This window comes from Mobula hypostoma, chromosome 3 (genome assembly GCF_963921235.1).
Source record: "Mobula hypostoma chromosome 3, sMobHyp1.1, whole genome shotgun sequence".
NCBI lineage: Eukaryota > Metazoa > Chordata > Chondrichthyes > Myliobatiformes > Myliobatidae > Mobula > Mobula hypostoma.
In genome coordinates, this window is record NC_086099.1 from 218965995 (window position 1) to 218987492 (window position 21498).

The 21498-nt window shown below is 44.3% G+C and overlaps 2 pseudogenes; one reads left to right on the plus strand and one right to left on the minus strand.

Annotated features, from left to right (window-relative positions):
• The first annotated feature begins 6232 nt into the window (after positions 1 to 6232).
• LOC134343782 (7-alpha-hydroxycholest-4-en-3-one 12-alpha-hydroxylase-like) lies at positions 6233 to 15556 on the plus strand (annotated as a pseudogene).
• A 1891-nt stretch (positions 15557 to 17447) lies between these two features.
• LOC134343668 (AP-1 complex subunit beta-1-like) lies at positions 17448 to 20172 on the minus strand (annotated as a pseudogene).
• Between the last annotated feature and the right edge of the window lie 1326 nt (positions 20173 to 21498).

The window sequence follows — 21498 nt, forward strand, 5'->3', positions numbered from 1 at the left end:
AGGGCGGGAACGGGAAGGCTTTAAAGCAGAGTGCGAAGTTTGAATAAATCTCTTTCATCACAACTCTAACTCACCGACTCCGTGTGGTTATTCTAGCGCTGTGTATAGCACACCGCTACAACCTGCACAAGGACCATAGCCCTCCATGCCCCTGCCATTCATGTACCTATCAAACTTCTCTTACATGTTGAAATCAAGCTTGCATGCAATGCTTGTGCTGGCAGCTCATTCCACAATCTCACGACCCTCTGAGTGAAGAAGTTTCCCCTCATGTTCCCCTTAAACTTTTCACCTTTCACCCTTAACCCATGACCTCTGATTGTAATCCCACCCAATCTCAGTGCAAAAAGCCTGCTTGCATTTAACATATCTATACCCCTCATAATTTTGTATACTTCTATCAAATTTCCTCTCAATCTTCTGTGTTCTAAAGAATACACTCCTAACCTATTCAATCTTTTTTGTAGCTCAGGTCCCCCAGACCTGGTGACATTCTTGTAAATTTTCTCTGTATTCTTTCAACCTTGTTTACATCTTTCCTGTAGGTAGGTGACCAAAACTGCACACAATACTCCAAATTAGGCCTCACCAACATGTTATACAACTTTAACACAACATCCCATCTCCTGTACTCAATACATTGATTTATGAAGGCCAATGTGCCAAAAACTTTTTTACATGTGACACCACTTTCAACAAATTATGGACCTATATTCCCAGATCCCTTTGTTCTCCCACACTCCTCAGTGTCCTACCATTCACTGTGTAAGACCTACCCTGGTTGGTGCTACTGATGTGTAAAACCTTACACTTGTCTGCATTAAATTCCATCTGCCATTTTTCAACCAATTTTTCCATCTGATGCAAATCCCTCTGCAAGCCATGATAACCTTCCTCGCTGTCCACTACACCCCCAATATTGGTGTCATCCCCAAATTTGCTGTTCCAGTTAACCACATTATCTTCCAGATCATCGATATACTGTGTCATGAATACTTCCTGGACACACCTAAAACTTTTGCCCATCTGAACCTTTTGCACTAAGGAGGTACCAATCAATATTAAAGAATTTGAAGTCACCTATAACAACAACCCTGTTACTTTGCACCTTTCCAAAATCTGCTTCCCGATCTGCTCCTCAGTGTCTCTGTTGCTATAGGGGGGGTCTATAGAATACTCCCAATAATGTGATTGTTCTTCTGTTTCGGACTTCCGCCCACACTCACTCAGTAGATGATCCCTTCAAGATGTCCTCCCTTTCTGCAGCTGTGATACTATCCCTAATTACCAATGCCACTCCCCCACCTCTTGTATCTTCCTCCCTGTCCCTTTTGAAACATCTAAATATCCAACAGCCATGCCTGCCTTTGTAACGGCCAAGTCTCTGTAATGGTCACAATGCCATAGTTTCATGTACTGATCCATGCTCTAAATTCATCATCCATGTATATGATACTTCTCGCATTGAAGTGGACAATCCATCCATCCAACTGCATTTATGCCCTATCCATTGCCAGTCTTCCTCACGGTCTCTCCACATGTTGCATCTATCTTTACATCAACTGCTCCATCGCTCTGGTTTCCATCAGTGTTCCCTCTAATTTGTAATAACTAGTGTGCCTAAAAATCTTGCGCAGTGCAGTTTTTTGCGCAGTGACAACAACATACTGAAATTTGAAGTGTAAATAAAACTGAAGCTATTCCAAGGATAATAAACTACCAAGTTCAATTTGTTGTTCATTGTTTAAAAGAAAGAACGAGGGGTCACAGTTTGAGGATAAAGGAGAAGCCTTTTAGGACCGAGATTAGGAAGAACTTCTTCACACAGAGAGTGGTGAATCTGTGGAATTCTCTGCCACAGGAAATAGTTGAGGCCAGTTCATTGGCTATATTTAAGAGGGAGTTCTGAACCTGAGTTCTAACATGAATGAGTCTTATTACATACCATCCGTATGTGATTTGCTTGCTAAATAACACTTTCAAAAGTCAAGTTTCTAAACATCATTCCACTTCTTCCCACTTGCATTCTCCAGCAACCGCGATAATACACACAGGTAATAGCAGTTCCTGTATGTACATAAATACTTTCTGTTGCTGCATATCCCTGACCTCATGAGCTTTCGGTGGAGCAGTTTCTACTGTTTCATTAAGCCATTTCACTTTAAATGAACCAGCAGTTCTTTTTCACTTAAAGGCTTTTTCTTCTTTGGAATACGACATAGTGAGTCAATCGTTTTTTTCAATAAAAACAGTATAAATAAGCCATTTCTAAAATCTGCAGACAAATATTACAAACTCCATGATGTCAACTCTGTCCATATCAGAAATCAGAACGGAAATATAATTGTGTATGATCGTGAAATAGTTTAAATTCTACCCAACAACTCTAGCAACCCTGGTAGGTTTGATCCCCGTGAGTTCAGGTGTATATATCATACCTTCACCAAAAGAGGGCCTAGTGATCCACAAGTGTAAAACCTGCCTCCTGCACCAATTCTTCAGCCACACTTTTACCTGCCATATCATCCTATTCTTACTCTCACTGGCATGTGGCACAGACAGCAAACCAGAGCTTATTACCCTTGAGGTTCTACTTTTCAGCTTGCTACCTAGCTCCCTAGATTCACTTTTCAGGACATTATCCTTTTTCCTAGCTATGTCATTGAAACTAATATGCTTGTGCATGTGAGGGGTCAAGGTCCTTGGGAGCGATTACGTTTTTTTCTATCACTCATTTTTTGGGGTTTTTGTTCTGTTTCAAAGATGTCTGTGGAGACTGAGAATTTCAGGTTGTATATTATATACATTCTCTTATATTAAATGGAACCATTGAACCACAACTTCCAGCCATTCACCCTTCCGTTGAGACATCCCTGACCCTGGCAGTTGGGAGGCAAGATACCATTTGGGAGTCTCTTTCACATTCATGGAATCTCCTGTCTGTTCCCTTAACTACAGTATTTGCTCTTCTTCTCCCTTCCCTTATGAGCCAGAGTCTGATGCAGTGCCAGAGACCTGGTTGCTGCAGCTTTCCCTTGGTAGATCATTCCCCCCTCCATCCCCCCACCAACAGTAACCAGAGGTTTACTTGATTTTGAGGGGAATGACCACAGGAGTTCTCTGCAATGTCTGACTTTCCTTCTCATGCTAGTCAGCCAGCTACAACTTAGAACTCTTGTCTATCAACTTCTAATTCTCAAGAATGAGGCGTAGATCATCCAGATCCCATTTCTAGCAGGGTCTATAAGGAGCTGTAACCAGATGCACGTCTTTCTGCTGTAGTCATCAGGGAAATTTGAGGTCTCCTAGAACTCCCACATCCTATAAGAGGAGCAGACCACTCCCTTAGGATCCATTCTCACTGCTCTAACGAGGCACTAATAAATAAAGAAAAAGAAACAATAGAAATCTCACCCAAGCCACCTTCTCGTCTCACCGTAGCCTCGTGTGCCAAAGCCCCAGTTTCTCACTCTAACCTCCACTGCTTCACCTCCACAGTAAATATATTTAAGAAAAGGTTGGGTAGATTTTTGCATAGTAGGGGAATTAAGGGTTGTGGGGAAAAGGCAGATAGGTGGAGATGAGTCCTTGGCCAGATCAGCCATGATCTTATTGATCGGCGGAGGAGGCTCGACGGGCCAGATGGCCTACTCCTGCTCCTATTTCTTATGTAACCCTGTCTATTCCCACTGAGACTGCTCCACCTAAACTTAACTTCTTTTTATTTTCCTTGGCCAATAACCCAAACAATCTCAAACTCAACAGAAAGTCTTGATTGGCCCTTTTCACTTTTTAAATCTCACACTTCTCACCACAAGTATCTGTCCCCCTGATCTCAAGGTCATTGAGAGCCCCAAGGCTCAAGGCCTTGGACACTACCTCACTTTTTTTAATATAAAGTGTTACTGTTTTTTGCACATTTTTTTTAGTCTATTCAATATGTGTATACTGTAATTAATTATTTTTTTTTCCTCATCTATATTATGTATTGCATTGAACTGCTGCTGCTAAGTTAACAAATTTCAGGTCACGTGCTGGTGAAATAAACCTGATTCTGATTCTGAAGGCCCAACAAGCCCCACTTATTTTTTCAAATCTGTTCATTTCTGTTCGCCTCATTATAAGAAGGACATGGAAGTTTCAGAGAGGGCACAGAGAAGCCAGCCAACAATATTAAAGAGGATACCAGAAGTTTCTTCGAGATATATAATGTGTAAAAGAGAGGCAAAAGTAAATATCATACTGCTGGAAAATTATGCTGGAGAGATAGTAATGGTGTCAAGGAAATGGCAGATGAACTGAATAGTTATTTTGCAACAGTCTTCACTGTGAAAGACTCTAGCAGTATGCTGGAAGTTTGACAGTGTCAGGGGACGGCAGTGTGTGAAGTTGCCATTACCAAGGAGAAGGTTCTTGGGAAACTGAAAGGTCTAAAGGTGGTGAGTCACCTGGACTAGATGGTCTACACCTAGGGTTCTGAAAAAGGTGGCTGAGAGATTGCAGAGGCATTAGTAATGATCTTTCATGAATCAATTCATGTTTGTGGAGGAATGGAAAATTGCAAATGTCACTCCACTCTTCAAAAAGGGAGAGAGGCAGAAGAAAGGAAATTACAGGCCAGTTAGTCTGGCCTCAGTGGTTGGAAAGATGTTGGAGTCAGTTGCGAAGGATGTGGTTTCAGGGTACTTGGAGGCACATGATAGAATAGGCCATAGTCAGCATGGTCTCCTTAAGGGAAAATAGGCTGGAATTATTTGAAGGAAAAAGAAGCAGGACAGACAAATGAGAATCAGTGGATATTGTGTATTGTACTTGGATTTTCAGAAGGCCTATGACAAGGTGCCATACATGAGGCTGCTTAACAAGTTAAGAGCCCATGGTATTACAGGAAAGATACTAGCATGGATAGAGCATTGGTTGACTGGCAGGTGGCAAAGAGTGGGAATAAAGGGAACCTTTTCTGCTTGGCTGAAGGTGACTAGTGGTGTTCCACAGGGGTCTGTGATGTGACTGCTTCTTTTTATATAATATGTCAATGATTTGGAATTGATGGTTTTGTGGCCAGGTTTGCAGGTGATACAAAGATAGGTGGAGGGCAGGTAGTTTTGAGGAAGTAGAGAGGCTGCAGAAGGATTTAGACAGATTAGGAGAATGGGTAAAGAAGCAGCAGTTGGAATACAGTGTTGGGAAGTGTATGGTCCTGCACTTTGGTAGAAGAAATAAAAGCATGGGCTACTTTCCAAATGGAGAGAAAATTCAAAAATCTTGAGTGCCAAGGGACTTGGGGGTCCTTATGCAGGAGTCCCTAAAGCTTAATTTGCAAGTTGAGTCCATGGTGAGGAGGCCACTCGTTTTGACAGGACTAGAATATAAAAGCAAGGATGTAACATTGAGGCACTGGTGAGGGCTTACTTGGAGAATTGTGAGTAGTTTTTGGTCCCTTTGTCCCAGGGTGGAAATAGAGAGGGTATAATTTTAGGGGTATGGGGAAAATTATATGGCAGATGTCAGGAGGTTAGTTTTTACACAGAGTGGTGGGTACATAAATGTGCTGCCAAGGTAGTGATAGAGATGGGTAGATTAGAGACATTTAAGACACTCTTAGATAGGCACATGGATGAAATAAAACTTAGACTATGCGGAAGGGAAAGGTTAGATTGATCTTGAAGCAGTTAAAAAGTCAGCAAATAATATGGATCAAAGGGCCTGTACACTGTTGTACTGTTCTATGTTCTAACTCCCTCTATTCTCCACGTTATGGTCTCTCAACTGTTTGTCTAATTCTCCCTATGAGACCTTTTAAAGGCCTTAATGGGGTCCATGCAGATAACATTAATAAGGATGGCTTCATCAATCTATGTTGCCATCTCTGAAAAGCCATTTTTATTTGTGCAGTGTGCAAGGATAACATGCTTTTATTTAATACCTTTAATATTGGAAAGTTTTTTTACACGAGGGGGAGGTGCCTGGAACTTGCTGGCCCAGAGGTGGTGTAACCAAATTAGATAGCAGCGTTTAAGAAGCACTCAGAGGGGCATATGAGTGGTCAAGGAATGGACCGATAGACACCAGATGGCATTAGTTTGATGGACACGGACATCGTGGGCAAGAGGGTCTGCTCCTGTGTGTAGTGTTGTCTGTTCCATGTTCATTCCCAACTATTGCAGCAGCTCCTGAGTTAATAATTGACTTGAGAAGTAACGCAGTCATCTGACGCTAACAACTCCTCCCACACCACCACGGGTTTGAGAACAGTAGTGTGGGGAGTCAGAGTCTTCCAAACCATGTTTACGTGCTGTTTATTCTTTTGAGCCTGGTAATCATTCTCGTCGCCCTCCTTTACTTCCTGGGCGCTTTGAGAAGGAGGGGACCGAACGAGCCGCCTCTGGATACCGGCTACCTGCCATGGTTCGGCCACGTCCTGTCATTCCGAAGGAACACAGAGCAGTTCCTGCAGGAGATGCGGACTGTACCAGAGAATGGAAGCAAGATGGACTGTTTAATTACTGCTACAATATAGTATTCAGGGCGGGCTACCTCTCTCTGTTCGGTAACCAACCAACCAAGGGAGATCAGGACCGTGCTAATAAACTGGACCGAGAAAACTCGGAACAACTCTACTACGAGTTCCGGAAATACGACCGACTGTTTCCCAGGCTCGCTTACGCTGTACTCCCGCCCAAGGAGAAGCTGGAAGCCGAGAGGCTTAAGAGGCTGTTCTGGAGCTTACTCTCTGTGCAGAAAGTGAGAAACCGGGAACAGATCAGCGGCTGGGTGTCGGTGCGCCAGCGCCAGATGGATGAACAAGGAGTTCAGTTGGATATGCAGAGCCGCTACATGTTCCTGCTGCTCTGGGCGTCTCAGGGAAACACCGGTCCCTCGGCTTTCTGGCTCCTCTTAAGCCTTTGCCGTAGTCCCAAAGCCTTGAACGCGGTGCGAGCCGAAGTGGACGAGCTGCTGGCGCAGACCGGCCAGCGAGCGACGGCGGACGGACCACTGGTCAACCTGACCCGGGATATGCTGCAGAAGACTCCAGTGCTGGACAGTGCCGTGGAGGAGAGCCTGCGTATGTACGCCGTTCCTCTACTGTCCAGGGCCGTGATGGAGGAGTTTGAGCTGTCCATGCCTGACGGCCGGCGTTACTTGCTGCGGAAAGGGGACCGGGTGGCTGTTTTCCCTCACCTTTCGCCACAGATGGACCAGGAACTGCATCCGCGGCCGCACTCCTTCCAGTTCGACCGGTTCCTCAACGCGGACGGGACAAAGAAGACGGACTTCTACAAGAGGGGCCAGAAGCTGAAGTATTACAACATGCCGTGGGGGGCTGGCGCCAGTATGTGTCCCGGCCGCTTTTTCGCCACCAACGAACTGAAGCAGTTTGTTTTCCTCATGCTCTGCTACTCCGACTTCGAGCTGGTGAATCCCGAGGAGGATATACCGCCCATTGACAATAATCGCTGGGGCTTTGGCATAATGCAGCCTACTTACAATGTCCAGTTCAGATACCGCTTCAGGTTTTAGCAGCTTGTTACTTTTTTTTCCCCTAAACGCATACACCCGTTCTATTTGCCCAGGTTAACACATAAAACTCAAAACCACTAATCACTGGTAGTTTAAAAATGATTGATAAACTTCTGAATATGAAGGGAATCAATGGATAGTGAAATAAGATATACATACCTATTGGCTGCTGGATGTTCCGGGGTTTCGATGTTTCAAAAGGGACGAGCGAGGGAGGTAAAAGCGGTATTGCTAATCAGGGATAATATCACAGCTGCAGAGAGGGGTGAGTTCTGGAGGGATTGTCTACTGAATCTGTGTGGGTGGAAGTCAGAAACGGGTAGAGATAGAGAGCACTCTTCAAAGTTGCTGGTGAACGCAGCAGGCCAGGCAGCATCTCTAGGAAGAGGTACAGTCGACGTTTCAGGCCGACTCCCTTCGTCAGGACGAGACCCTTCGTCAGGATGTGTGTTGCTTGAATTTCCAGCATCTGCAGAATTCCTGTTGTTTAGGGAGCACTCTATTAAGAGTATTCTATAAACTAATAGCAACAGAGACGCTGATAGGCAGATTGGGGCACACACATAATAAGGTTGTTATCTTCCCTAATATTGATTGGCACCTCCTTAATGCAAAAGCTGTAGATAGGACAGAATTTGTTAGCCGTATAGTCAAGCCACTAGAGGAGATGCCCTACTGGATCTGGCACTAGGCAATAACTTGGTTTGGTGTCAGATCTCTCTGCAGGTGATGTGACGACAAACCAAGTTATCAAAAGATTGATGCTGATGAGAGAGATAAGAGAGACAAATGGAGGAACGTTCAAAATGTTAATAAGAGAGGAGAGAGATAACGAAAAGAGACACAGTTCCGAGTATTGAAAGACCGGTTGCTTTGAACCTGAACTGTTTGAAATTTGATGGACAGGCGATACTCCAGCAGGGAGATAAAAAGAACAGGTTCGCCAAGGCATGACACACCATGAGATCACAAGATAACGAGACCCTGGAAGAGCGGTGTGCCCCCACAGGTTGGTGGAAGTTCGGAGGTCTGGTCGCGGGAACCGATCGTAGATGCACAGGGTGAAAGGGTACGATCGGCGGGAACCTGGTGCGTGTGTCCGCCCTTGCCTGGGTGCCGGGTTCACCGCGGAAGAACGGTCATATCCGGAGCGGAGGGGTCACAGTCAGTGACCACAGAAGACATAAAAAAGGGTCCGCCCAAAAGCCAACTGCGAAGAACATCTGCTGAATCAGATTTGCATATCTCTCTCTCTCTCTCTCCAATGGCACAACAGCAATTACTGCGAACTGTACTAAGCTGAACTGAACTCTGCGTCATTTGAGACTGATCATTTTACCCCTAGACTGCGATAGAGCTTGGTTGATTCCTATTACCCTAGTTCTGTGTACATGTGTGTTTTATCATTGCTAACCTGTTGCATTTATATCCTTACGCTTAGAGTACTGTGTTACTTATTTCTTTAATAAAAAACTTTATTAGCTTCTGTTAAACCAGACTCCAACTAAATGGTCCATCTCTGCTGGTTTGGCAACCCAGTTACGGGGTACGTAACATAAGTGGGGATCTTGTCCGCGATTTTGAACACCAAATTTGGGACTGGGTAAATTGATTGGGTTAAAATTACCGAAAGAAAGAAAGGGCAAACAGCAGAAATGGAGATTGAGGAATTTCTAAAGGCGCCAACCTTGGAGGCATTAGAGGATGCCAGGAAATCAGAATTGGCAACTGTGGCCAAACAGTTGAATCCTTTTAAGGGGAAGTTGACAATGAGGAGAGCGGAGATGCACAGAGCTATCATAGAGCATTATGTATCTAAAGGTGTGTTTCCCCAAGGGGAGCTGGAGGTGGTATCTATGGGCAAACCTGGTGGAGAAGCAGTACAGCTGCAAATGGAAAAATTGAGACTCGAGCACAAGTTCCAGGTAAAACAGCTGGAATGAGAAGAGAGGGACAGGCAGCTGGACCGAGAAGAGAGGGACCGGCAGTTAGAACGAGAAGAGAGAGAGAAACAGAGGGAAAGGGAATTTGAGCTGGAGAAGTTAAGGATGACACTAGTGCAGGGACCCATGCCGAACCGAGGTGGAGGGTTCAGGGCGACCCAGCAGGTTAGGCTGGTTCCCCCATTTGAGGAGGCCGATGTTGATCGGTACTTTCTACATTTTGAAAAAGTCGCTGCAAGCCAGGACTGGCCAAGGGATAAATGGGCTGTTTTGCTTCAGAGTGTACTAAAAGGAAAAGCTCAACAAGCTTACTCGGCATTGTCCGCAGAAGATGCCCAGAGGTATGATGTGGTGAAAGAGGCGATACTCAGGATTTATGAGTTGGTCCCGGAGGCATACCGGCAGAGGTTCCGGAATGCGAGGAAGCAGTGGGGCCGCACATATTTAGAGTTTGCCCGTAAGATGCAGATGTATTGTGAGTGCTGGTGTGCCTCAAAAGGGGTCAATGGGGATTATGACAGACTGCTACAGCTAATACTGATTGAGCAGTTTAAAGGTTGTGTCCCTGAAGGTATGAGGCCCTATCTTGATGAGAAAAAAGCAGAAACCTTAGCCGCAACTGCTAGGTTAGCTGATGAATAACGCGTTAACGCACAAAGCGAAGTTTACCCTGAGTAAAAGCTCCCAGAAGGGTAGTCAAGAGGGCGGAGAGAGTCTGCCAGAAAAGTCAGAAAGTAAGCTGGGGACTAGTGAGAAGGATAAGGAAGACCGGGAGCAGTTTGGTAGGAAGGCTCCTGGGGTAGTATGCTATAATTGTGGGAAAGCCGGACACTTTGCGTCCAGGTGCTTTGCCCCAAAGAAGGAGATGGGGAAAGGAAAAACGATGGTTCCGACTGGCTGTTGAGCTGGCAAACAAACCACTAGGGGAGAAGAGGTCTGATAAAGTTCAGGAAGGGTGCGAGAAGTTTATCTCAGCCGGATTGGTGTCGGTGAAGGAGGGGTTAAACCCGGTTCCAGTATGGATCTGCAGAGACACTGGAGCTTGTCAGTCATTGATCTTAAAGAGTGTGTTAGACTTTAGTTCAGAGACCCAGACTGGGGAGGGCAGGGTGATAAAAGGCATTGGGAAAGGGACTGAAGCAGTACCTTTGCACCAGATACATCTAAAGAGCAACTTGGTCTCCGGACCGGTCACGATCGGGGTGATGCCCAAATTACCGATGGTAGACGTGGAGGTCTTACTCGGTAATGACCTCGCCGGCGGAAATGTGTTCTCAGCAGTAAAACTGACAAGCCAGCCTGCCAGCATTGAGGCCCCGCCCATGGACTCACAGGTTTATCCCGTTTGCGCAATGACTTGGCGCATGTCCAGAAAGGCTGCCAAAGCGAATGTAGATTTAGCTGAGACGTTTTTACCAGCCTCGTACCAGGAGGGGTTAGAAAGTGAGAAGAAGGGATGTAGTGAAACAGAAGCTGAGGTAGACTTATCATTAGCAAGGAAGGAATTTATACAGGCACAGGAGCGAGATGAGGAGCTGATGGTTTTGACGAAGACAGCTCTCTCCGAAGCAGAATTAAAAAGGGAGCCAGTGGGCTATTATGTGAAGGAGGGAGTACTAAGGAGGAAATGGAGACCAAGTACCGTGCCCGCAGATGAGCAATGGGGGTGGTGCCGAAAATTTATGGGGATGAGATTCTTAATCTGGCCCACAAGATACCCCACAGTGGACATTTTGGGGTCAGGAAGACAGTGGATAGAATCATGAAAGAGTTTTACTGGCCGCATAGGAGGAAGGATGCTATTGACTATTGTAGACGTGAGCTAACACACTTACAGGCTATTGATATGCTAACAGCTTGCCACGATAGGCGAGCGAGCCTAGTTGGTGTTATCACAAAAATTAATGAGGCTAGGGTGCCACCTGATAAGGGGAAAACCCATTTTGAAAAGATAAGTATGGTGCCGACCAGATGGGAGAACTCTATTGTTTTGGCCAACTTTGCTGATGAGTTCTCTCACTTAACCCCCGAACAGAGTGAGTCGCTGAGAAAGATAATTAACCGGCATGCACACGTATGTCCGGATGTCCCGAGGCGATGCAAAGAGCCGGGACATGGTGTTGTTTTCACATCAGGTCAGCCTAGTAAGCAACACCCCTATAGGATGATTAATTCAGTGACAAAAGGGCTAAAGAATGCAGAAGCGTATATTGGAGATTTAGTGGTCTGGAGTGACATATGGGAGGGGCATATTGTGGCAGTAGAGGAGCTGTTTAAAAAGCTGTTTGAAGCCAGCCTGACAGTGAACTCGCAAAAAGTGAATTCGGCCACACGAAGGTCACTTGTATGGGATTTGTGGTAGGACAGGGGCAGCTGGCACCGATACAGGCTATCTCTGAAGTCCCCACCCCAACAGACAAGAGAGCCCTGAGGAGGTTCTTGGGGATGGTGGGGTACTATTGGAAATTTTGCAAAAACTCTGCGGATATTACCCCCCCCTCTTACTAAGCTCTTGCCAAAGAATGCTAAGTTTGTGTGGGACGACCTTTGTTATATTCGTCCAGGATGGAAACCACTGAGAATTTATACTGATCACAACCCATTAGTGTTTTTGGCCACTATGAAGGATAAAAACAAAAGGTTGCTAAGTTGGAGCCTGGTCTTAGAGGATATTAAAATAACACATATAAAAGGAATGGAAAATGTGATTGCTGACTGTCTGTCAAGGTGTTGACAACTTAAAGTTCTCTGTATTAGCCGAATAGCTATGACCCTGTATATTAGTGTGTATCTAATAATGTATTCATGCCTATAATTTTTACCCCGGTAAAAATCCTTTGAAGGATGGGGGTGTGACGACAAACCTAGTTATCAGAAGTTTGATGCTGATGAGAGAGATAAGAGAGACAAATGGAGAAACGTTCAAAATGTTAATGAGAGAGGAGAGAGATAACGAAAAGAGACACAGTTCAGAGTATTGACAGACCAGTTGCTTTGAACCTGAACTGTTTGAAGTTTGATGGACAGGCGATACCCCAGCAGGGGGATAAAAAGAACAGGTTCGCTAAGGCATGACACACCACGAGATCACGAGATAACGAGACCCTGGAAGAGTGGTGTGCCCCCACAAGTTGGTGCGAGTTCGGAGGTCTGGTCGCGGGAACCGATCGTAAATGCACAGGGTGAAAGGGTATGATCGGCGGGAACCTGGCGTGTGTGTCCGCCCTTACCTGGGTGCTGGGTTTACTGCGGAAGAACGGTCGTATCCGGAGCGGAGGGGTCACAGTCGGTGACCACAGAAGACATAAAAAAGGGTCCGCCCAAAAGCCAACTGCGAAGAACATCTGCTGAATCAGATTTGCATATCTCTCTCTCTCTCTCTCCAATGGCACAACAGCGATTACTGCGAACTGTACTAAGCTGAACTGAACTCTGCGTCACGAGAGACTGATCATTTTACCCCTAGACTGCGATAGAGCTTGGTTGATTCCTATTACCCTAGTTCTGTGTACATGTGTGTTTTATCATTGCTAACCTGTTGCATTTATATCCTTATGCTTAGAGTACTGTGTTACTTATTTCTTTAATAAAAACTTTATTAGCTTCTGTTAAACCAGACTCTAACTAAGTGGCCCATTTCTGCTGGTTTGGCAACCCAGTTACGGGGTACGTAACAGTGAGAATTTTGGAAATAGGGACCATGACTTCCTGGCCTTTATGATAGCCTTGGAGATGGCTAGAAGCAAATGGTATAGGAAAGTATTTAATTGGGGGAGGGAAAATTATGATGCTATTAGGCAAGAACATAGGATCAGAAATTGGGAACAGATGTACTCAAGGAAACAGAAATATGGAGGTTGTTTAGGGAGCAATTTAACTGGGTTCTGAATAGGTTTGTCCCATTAAGGCAGGGAAAGGACCCTACAGCAAAGGAACCATGGTTGATAAGAAATGTGAAACATCTAGTCATCAGGAGGAAGAAAGTAGCATACTTAAGGTTTATGAGGCAAGAATGAGACAGGGCTCTAAGAAATTACAAGATAGCCAAGGAGGTGCTGAAGAATGGGACATCAGAAGACTTTGGTGAGTAGGATTAAGGAAAACTCCAAGGTGCACTGCACATACACAATGGACAGGAGGATGACAAGAGTGAGGGTAGGACTGATCAGGGATAAAAGAGGAAACATACCTGGAGCTGGAGGAGGTAGATATCCCTTAATGGATACTTTGCTTGAGTATCCACCAGTGAGAGGGACCTTGATGTTTATAAGGTCAGTGTAAAACAAGCTGATATGCTATAATATGTTGATGTTAAGAAAGAGAGTGTGCTGGAAGCTTTGAGAAATATTAGAATAGATAAGTCCTCAGGGCTGAATGGGAGGTGAGGGAAGAGATTCCCACGTCTTTGGTGATGACCGTTGTGTCCTCACTGGCCACAGGAGTAGTACCACAAGACTGGAGGATGGCAAATGTTATTAAGGAGGTAGGTATAATCCTAGAAATTATAGATCAGTGAATATTACGTCAGTGATGGGCAAACTGTTGGAGAGGATAATTTGAGGCAAGATTTATGAACATTTGGAGAAGCATGGTCTGATTAGGGATAGTCAGCATTGCTTTGTGAGGGGCAGGTCATGCTTCACCAAACTGATTGAATTCCTTGGGGAAATGACAAAACAAGCTGATGAAGGAAGAGGAGTGGATGTGCTGTATATGGATTTTAGTCAGGCATTTGACAAAATTCCCCATGGTAGGCTCATTCAGAGAATCACGAGGAATGGAATCCAGGAAAACTCAGTTGCTTGGATTCAGAATTTGCATGCCCACAGATGATAGTAGATGAAACATATTCTACCTGGAGATTGGTGACCAGTGGTGTTCACAGGGATTTTTTTCTGGAACCTATGCTCTTTATCATTTTATGAATGGCGTGGTTGAGGAAGTGGAACAGTGGGATGGTAAGTTTGCAGATACCACGAAGGTTGCAGGTGTTGTGGAGAGTGTAGGAGGCTGTTGTAGACTTCAACGGGACTTTGATAGGATGCAGAGCTTGGCTGAGAAGTGGCAGATGGAGTTCAATCCAGAAAAGCTTGAGGGTTGAATTGAAGGCAGAGTAGAGGGTTAATAGCAGGATTATTAGCAGAGGGATCCATAGATCCCTCAAAGTTTCCACACAAGATAATAGGATTTTTAAGAAGGGAGACTGAGTTCAAGAGTCTTAAGGTAATGTGCAGTAGCTTTTCTCTTTGGAATGAAGCAGGATGAGAGGTGACTTGATAGAAGTGTATAAAATGATAAGAGGCATAGATTGAATGGACAGCTAGAGACTTTTTCAAGGGTGGAAATGGCTAATACAAGGGGGCCTAATTTTAAGGTGATTGGAGGAAAGTATAGAGTAGAAGTAGATTTTATATAGGATGTGTGAAGCACCTAGCCAGGGGTGGTGATAGAGATAGATACATTAGAGACATTTAAGAGACTCTCAGATAGACACATGATGAAAGAAAAATAGAGGGTTATGTGGGAGGGAAGGGTTAGCTTGATCTTACAGTGGGGTAAATGGTTGGTATAACATCATGGGCCAAAGGGAATATGGAGTGCCATGTAATTTATGTTTGACCTCATTGTTGCAGTAGAGAAGGTCGAGATCCTACAGGATGGTGATAGAATGGGCAGGGGAATTGCAATGACATGCACCCAGAGTACAGGTTCTGTGCAAAATAGTTGCTTTGTCAGTACTTTGACTCACCAGTGTTGAGAAGGCCAGATCTAGAGCACCAAGTGCAGAAGATGAGTTTGGAGCAGGTGCAGATGAATCTTTGGCACATTTAGATGGTCCATTTAGATCCTCAGGTGGTGGTGATTGAGGAGCTGAAGAGATACCACATATGGTTACAGGGGAAAGTTGCTGGAGACTGGGAAGAGTAGCTGAATGGATGAGACTAAACAAAAAAATCATAGTCATCCCTGCAGAAAGCAAAAAAGTGTTGCAGTGAGGAAAATGTGATTGGTGATGGGATGCCTGATTAACTAATAATTGTACTTGACCAGCAAAAATAAATGATTAAAATAAACTGTTGATATTTTCTTTATATTCTAGTCTCAATAGTCCACTTTTTCAAATTCTTTTAATGACTTTACATGAGAATTCTAAAATAACAAGGTTGCCACATATTGTATCCAAATTCCTTAAACACAAGCAGGACATTCCTCGCACACTTTTGAAGTCACTGCTACAAGAAATGGTGTTCTCATTCTCAGACTGCCTTAAAACCATAAAAGTTCAAAGAAACAGTTTCATTTATAGAAGAATCTTGTATCAAATTCAGGTTTCTAGTATCTGCAGTTATTTTGATTTTTAAGAGCATGACTTCACACTGTTGGATTTGGTAAGAAGAGACCAAAGTTAAATGAGAGCAGAAATTATAGTCATACAAAACGGAAAGGTCTTTTGGCCCACCAATTCCATGCTCATTTGAAGTATCAATCCATACAAATCGCATTTACCAGTCCTTGGACTGTACCTTCTCCTGTCTGACAATTCAAGTGCTCATCTAGATGTGTCTTTAACTGTTGTGAGAGTCTCTGTCTCCACCATTCATTCAGATATTGTGATTTAGGTTTGCAGACACAAGCAATTTCATATCTCAGAATCTGGAGCAACACACAAAAAGTTGGAGGAACTCAGTAGGTCAAGCGACATCTATGGAGGGAAATGGGCAGTTGACAGCACAGGTCAAGACATTTCATCTGGATAAGGTGGATGGAAGGAGTGGAATAAAAGCTCACATGGATTCGGAATTGGTTTGCCCACAGAAGACAGAGGGTGGTTGTAGATGGAGCATATTCCACTTGGAGGTCGATGATCAATGGTATTCCACAGGGATCTGTTCTGGACCCCTGCTCTTTATGATTTTTATAAATGACTTGGATATGGAAGTGGAAGTTTGCAGATTGCATAAAGATTGGTGGTGGTGTGGATAGTGTAGAGAAAAGGGATGCAGATGCAGAGTAGAGCAGAGTTGGACTGAGAAATGGCAGATGGAGTTCAATCTGGAAAAGTATGAAGTCATTCTCTTTGAAAGGTCAAACTTGAAGGCAGTGCAAAGTAAATAGCAGGATTCTTTGCAGTGTGGTGAAACATAATTACCTTGTGTTCCAAATCCATAGATCCCTCAAAGTTGTCACTCAAATTGATAAAGTGGTTAAAAAACGTACAATATGTTGGCCTTCATTAATCAGGGTATACATTCAAGAGCCACGAGGTAATGTTGCAGCTCTATATAACTCTAGTTAGACCACATTTGGAGTATTACATTCTTTATTTGTTGCTTCTTTATACGGAGGATGTAGAAGTTTTAGAGAGGGTTCAAGGAGATTTACCAGGATGCTGTTTAGATTAGAGAACATATCTTATGAAGAAAGGTTGAGTGAGCTAGGGCTTTTCTCTATGGAGCGAAGGATGAAGAGAGGTGATGATAGAAGTGCGTAAGATAATGAGACATACAGAAAGTGGACAGCCAATGCTTTTTTTCTTGACCTTCCTCTCCTATCAGATTGCATCATCTTCAGCCCTTTGGCATTTCCACCTATCATGTTCCAGGTTCAAGTGCTAATCTCACTCTCCTCTACCCGTATGCATAGAATTCCACCCCCACCTCATCGCAGTTCACTTATCACCAGTGAACTCCTGCTGAACCCCGTCCTTCCACTTTTTTTAATAACTGGCAAATGAAAGCAATCCAGTTGTCTTCCAGCGGGCGAACACTGGAGAGCAGCAGTGATGGGAAAGCCAGCCTGCAGAGGCCAGCCTCAATACAGCACAGATTCCAGTGCACCCGCTGTGCCTCTGTTCCCTCCCACAGAGCCTCCAGTGCCTCCTCCCCTGGGTGGATGTAACAGGCAACGCTGCGGCGTTTGGGCCTGGTTCATGCTCCCCCACCATCTGTCTCCCCAATCAACCAATGAGCCAGACTTGCAGTATTTTGTATTACCAATGTACAACAGGGTCTTGTGACCATTTAAGACAAGCATTTGCACCATTTGTTGGACCCGGAGAGGGTGCTGTGACCAAGCCTACCGCCATCTTACTAGTAGTCACATATACCAAAGGATAGTGAAAAGCTTGTCATGATACTGTTCATACAGATCAATTCATTACACAGTGCATTCTTTTGCTGCCACTGGATCTGTAGAACGTAGACGCCAGTATATATAGCGACAGTCTTTCAAGACAAGGTTGTCAGAATCCTGTGTCGCAAAGCTTAGAACTTGCTGCACCAGCTCTCGTGTCTCAGTCGTTTTTTTAAAAAAATAATTTCACAATAGCAGTCAAAAGTTGGAGTTGAACCCGTGTGCTCTCATCATGGAATGCTTGCAGGAAGCTCTCTGATAGCTCATCAGCTTTGCAAGTTCTTTCGGCACACTCTCCAACTATCCATATCATTGCTGCTCTTGCTTCTGGTTCATCCAATGAGTCCAGATTTTCACAAAGTGTTGCAATAACACTTTCATACTTGTTTGGGTATTTACAGAAAATGTCCTTTATTACTAAAATAGCTTCTTGGACGACGTAGTTTACTTTTGTCTGAATGAGGTCAAGTAGCGTACTCACGCAGCGTTCTGCTGATTGCTCATCTTTGATTGCACATCATCCAATTGCATGCACAGCCTTTCGTACAAAGTCAACATCTACTTCAGTGGCATACTCCTTCAATTCTGCCAAAACCTGAGCAATGTTGGCTTGAGAAGCCAATCAAATCACAATATCCAGTTATTCCAGTTTCACGTATACCTTTACAAAGAAAACCTTCAATTCATGGTTAAGATTCTCAGAACTTTTCTGTGCAATGAGGTTGATATTCCAGAGGGCAAGATGTTGGAGTTCTGGTTCTGCAGACAACAGCGTTACCAGTGGGGGAGCCAGTTTCTTCAACAAAGTGCCATAGTAACCGAAGTCCTTTGAAAGCATTTCCATGAATTTCATCAGAACCTTTAGAGCCAACAGGAGAACAGCTGAGTTGGCGTGAGAAAAACGTGGCGTCACACGCTCACAGATGCCTTGAGCTTCTCGGTCATCCTTTGGGCTATAATTGGCCAAACAATCAAGGATAAATATCTGGCCCCATTCAGTACATTCATTTAAGGCTGTTAAAAGCTTGTTGATTGTCTGAAAATTGAGGTCTAACAAGTTGCTGTTGGGATGAGGTTCTGCAATCTCCGACAGAGCAGCCACAGCATTTGCAACGATCATTGGATTAGAATCAGATATCAGATCCTTTAGAGTGTCCAGAAATCCCTGATCTTCTACCAGCTGTGCATTGATGTCATGTAGCGTGGCTTCACAGACAGCAGCAGTTTTTCGGACACAAGGGTCTTCATCCTTTAGACATTTTCCGCAGGGGCTCATACAAATTCTCATTAATTTTATCCACACAGATGCAGCCTGTTGTTCTTACGGCTAGCACTCTGATAAATGGATTGGGATCTTCACAGTCCTTAACAAAAGTGTTGACAGCCATAAATGCCATACCTGGTTGGCTCTTTGCATAGTTCATTAGATAGAGGTACACCAGCTTCTTCAACTCCGAATCGTCTATCTGCATATAGTTTATGACATCAGGAAAGAGGGCACTGACATCTTTGCCACCGGTCATTGGCGTAATCCCCTTCTTCACTGCTTCTTTCTTTTTCTCCTGCTTCTCACTACTGAATTCTGCTTTGACTTCGAAGATTTCTCCTTTCTAGGTTGTTGTGAAATATTTAGAATCAGTCATGGCGAGTGTGGTCCTCTCCACCGAAGTCCGAGTTTCCCTGGATCCCAATTCTTGATCAGGACAAAATCTCCAGGCTCACTTTGTGGGGTAGTCACATTTAGGCTGGGTTTTGAATTCCCGATAGGCCTGTCATACCTGTAAATGCAAGCTTTGGAAAGTTTTAGTTAATTTGCATAAATATTTTCCCATCTCCTCCCCCAAGGTATGCATATCTAATTTTGCAGGTAAGCTCTGAGGGAGGAGCGGCAAACAAGGTCGGGGTCCCACGGGGTTCTCAGAGGCTTCCCTTAGATAATTTCTGCAGATGATCTTCCGCCGTCTTACTCGATGGCGTGATTCTCATATGGAATAGGGCTAAGGGTAAAACCTTCAACCAGGTCAATCCAGTTTCTTGTGCAAGTTTGGCCAACTTATCTTTCAAGGTACCATTGGCTCGTTCCACCACGCCGGCTGCTTTCGGATGATGGGTGCAGTGGAACTGTTGTTTTATAGCCAACTCCTTGCAAATTTCCTCATTTATTTTGGCAACAAGATGCAGTCTATTGTCCGAGCATATCATTTCTGGAAGTCCACAGTGAAGAATTTTTTTTTTAGCAATATATTCACAACAGTCACAGCGGTATTATTAGTTGTGGGAACAGCTTCAATCCATCTTCTAAATACATCTACTATCACTAAGCAATACTTATAACAATGTACTCTAGGTAATTCTATAAAATCAAGTTGTAAACAAGAAAAGGGTCCACCAGGCAAGGGGGTAGTTCCAGAAACACAAGGCATCCCTTTTCCAGCATTCTTTTTTTTTACAAATTAAACATGCCATGGCTCACTTTCTGCAAATCAGGGTGTCACCAAGATTGTAATAATGTATTAACCATTCCCTCCTTTCCCAAGTGTGTACAATTATTTACACAATCTATCAAAATAAGTAAAAACACAGACCTATCCCACAGGGGTCACCCATAAATTGGTCTGAGGTTCAAGCTGGCAACCCATTTGGGACCATAGTTCGCGCTCTCCTTCAGGGGCGTCCCCCTTTGAACGTATGTATTTTCCCCCATATCTGGCATACGTCTCCTTAGATTTTGAGTAATAGGAGCTTATCAGGTTCCTGAGAGGACTAAAAGTGTGGGGTCCAAGGATGTCCGTTTTGCTGCTGCACCAGCCGAGCATTACTCTTAAATATCTCATCAGATTCCCCAGTATGGGCTGCACATCTAATAATAGCCAAAACTCGAGGTAGCTGTAGAGCGGTGAGTAAGTTGTTTACAAAGGTAGTATTACTAATGGGTCGGGGGGCAGAGGAAGTCAGGAATCCCCAAAGTTCCATAGTCAGATCATAACGGGCATAATGTAAAAGTCCACACTTTAATCTGTTTGAGATTTCTTTTCCACAGGCTTTTTCATTTTAAAATTCGAAACGTTAATCAAAGAGGATTCCAGCTTAGGCTTGTATTTTTGGCTCCTCCACAAAAGCCCTCATTCAGGCCCTTTTTATTTTGTTCCAAATAGTTGTGGAATCCCTCTTCAACGTCATCTTCATTTATGACTTTGCGTTTTTTTTAAGGTTTTCTACAAAGAATTGGTTCTGTGGTGGATTGAGTGGTCTGTTGCTAGGATACAGGCATGAGTCAGAGCAAGTAGGTCAGCTTTCTGGGCGGAGACAGCTTCTGGAAAGGAGATGTGCTCAATTCCCTCACTGTCATCATTTATCACATAGCTAGAACATCGTTTACCTGCTGGATCCACAAAAGAGCTTCCATCCTCATAAAACGTTGCCTCGCGCTTGAGGGGGTTTTGCGGAAGGGATGGAAGAGTCTGTTCTTCTTTCACGGTGATCCGGACGGGTGGGGGCGGTGCAGTTGGTGCGACCGACTTCATGGCCTGAAATTGCCCAGAAATGGGGTACAACCTCTTGGGTTCAGTCAATATTAAAAGAGTGTTTTACCAGATGTCCCGTCTTCACCTTTGACTCCTTTCAGTATCGGAGTTGGCCCGCAGTCAAATCTTGCCAGTCTCTCTTGGTGCTGCAGGTTTGTTTCGTCAGGAAGTAGGCAAGGAACCCTAGGCTCTTTGGCTTAAACCCAGGGCAAACCCTAACGGTGGTATGGGAAACCACCAGTCCTGTCTCTCGCCAAAGGGAATCCAGAACTTTGGCCAGTAATACACTGCCCTCTTTTCCTTTAACCTCTCCAAACACCGCGACTGGGAACTTCTGTCCCTCGAGGGGTGCATAATATTGGCTTTCCTCGGTGGCG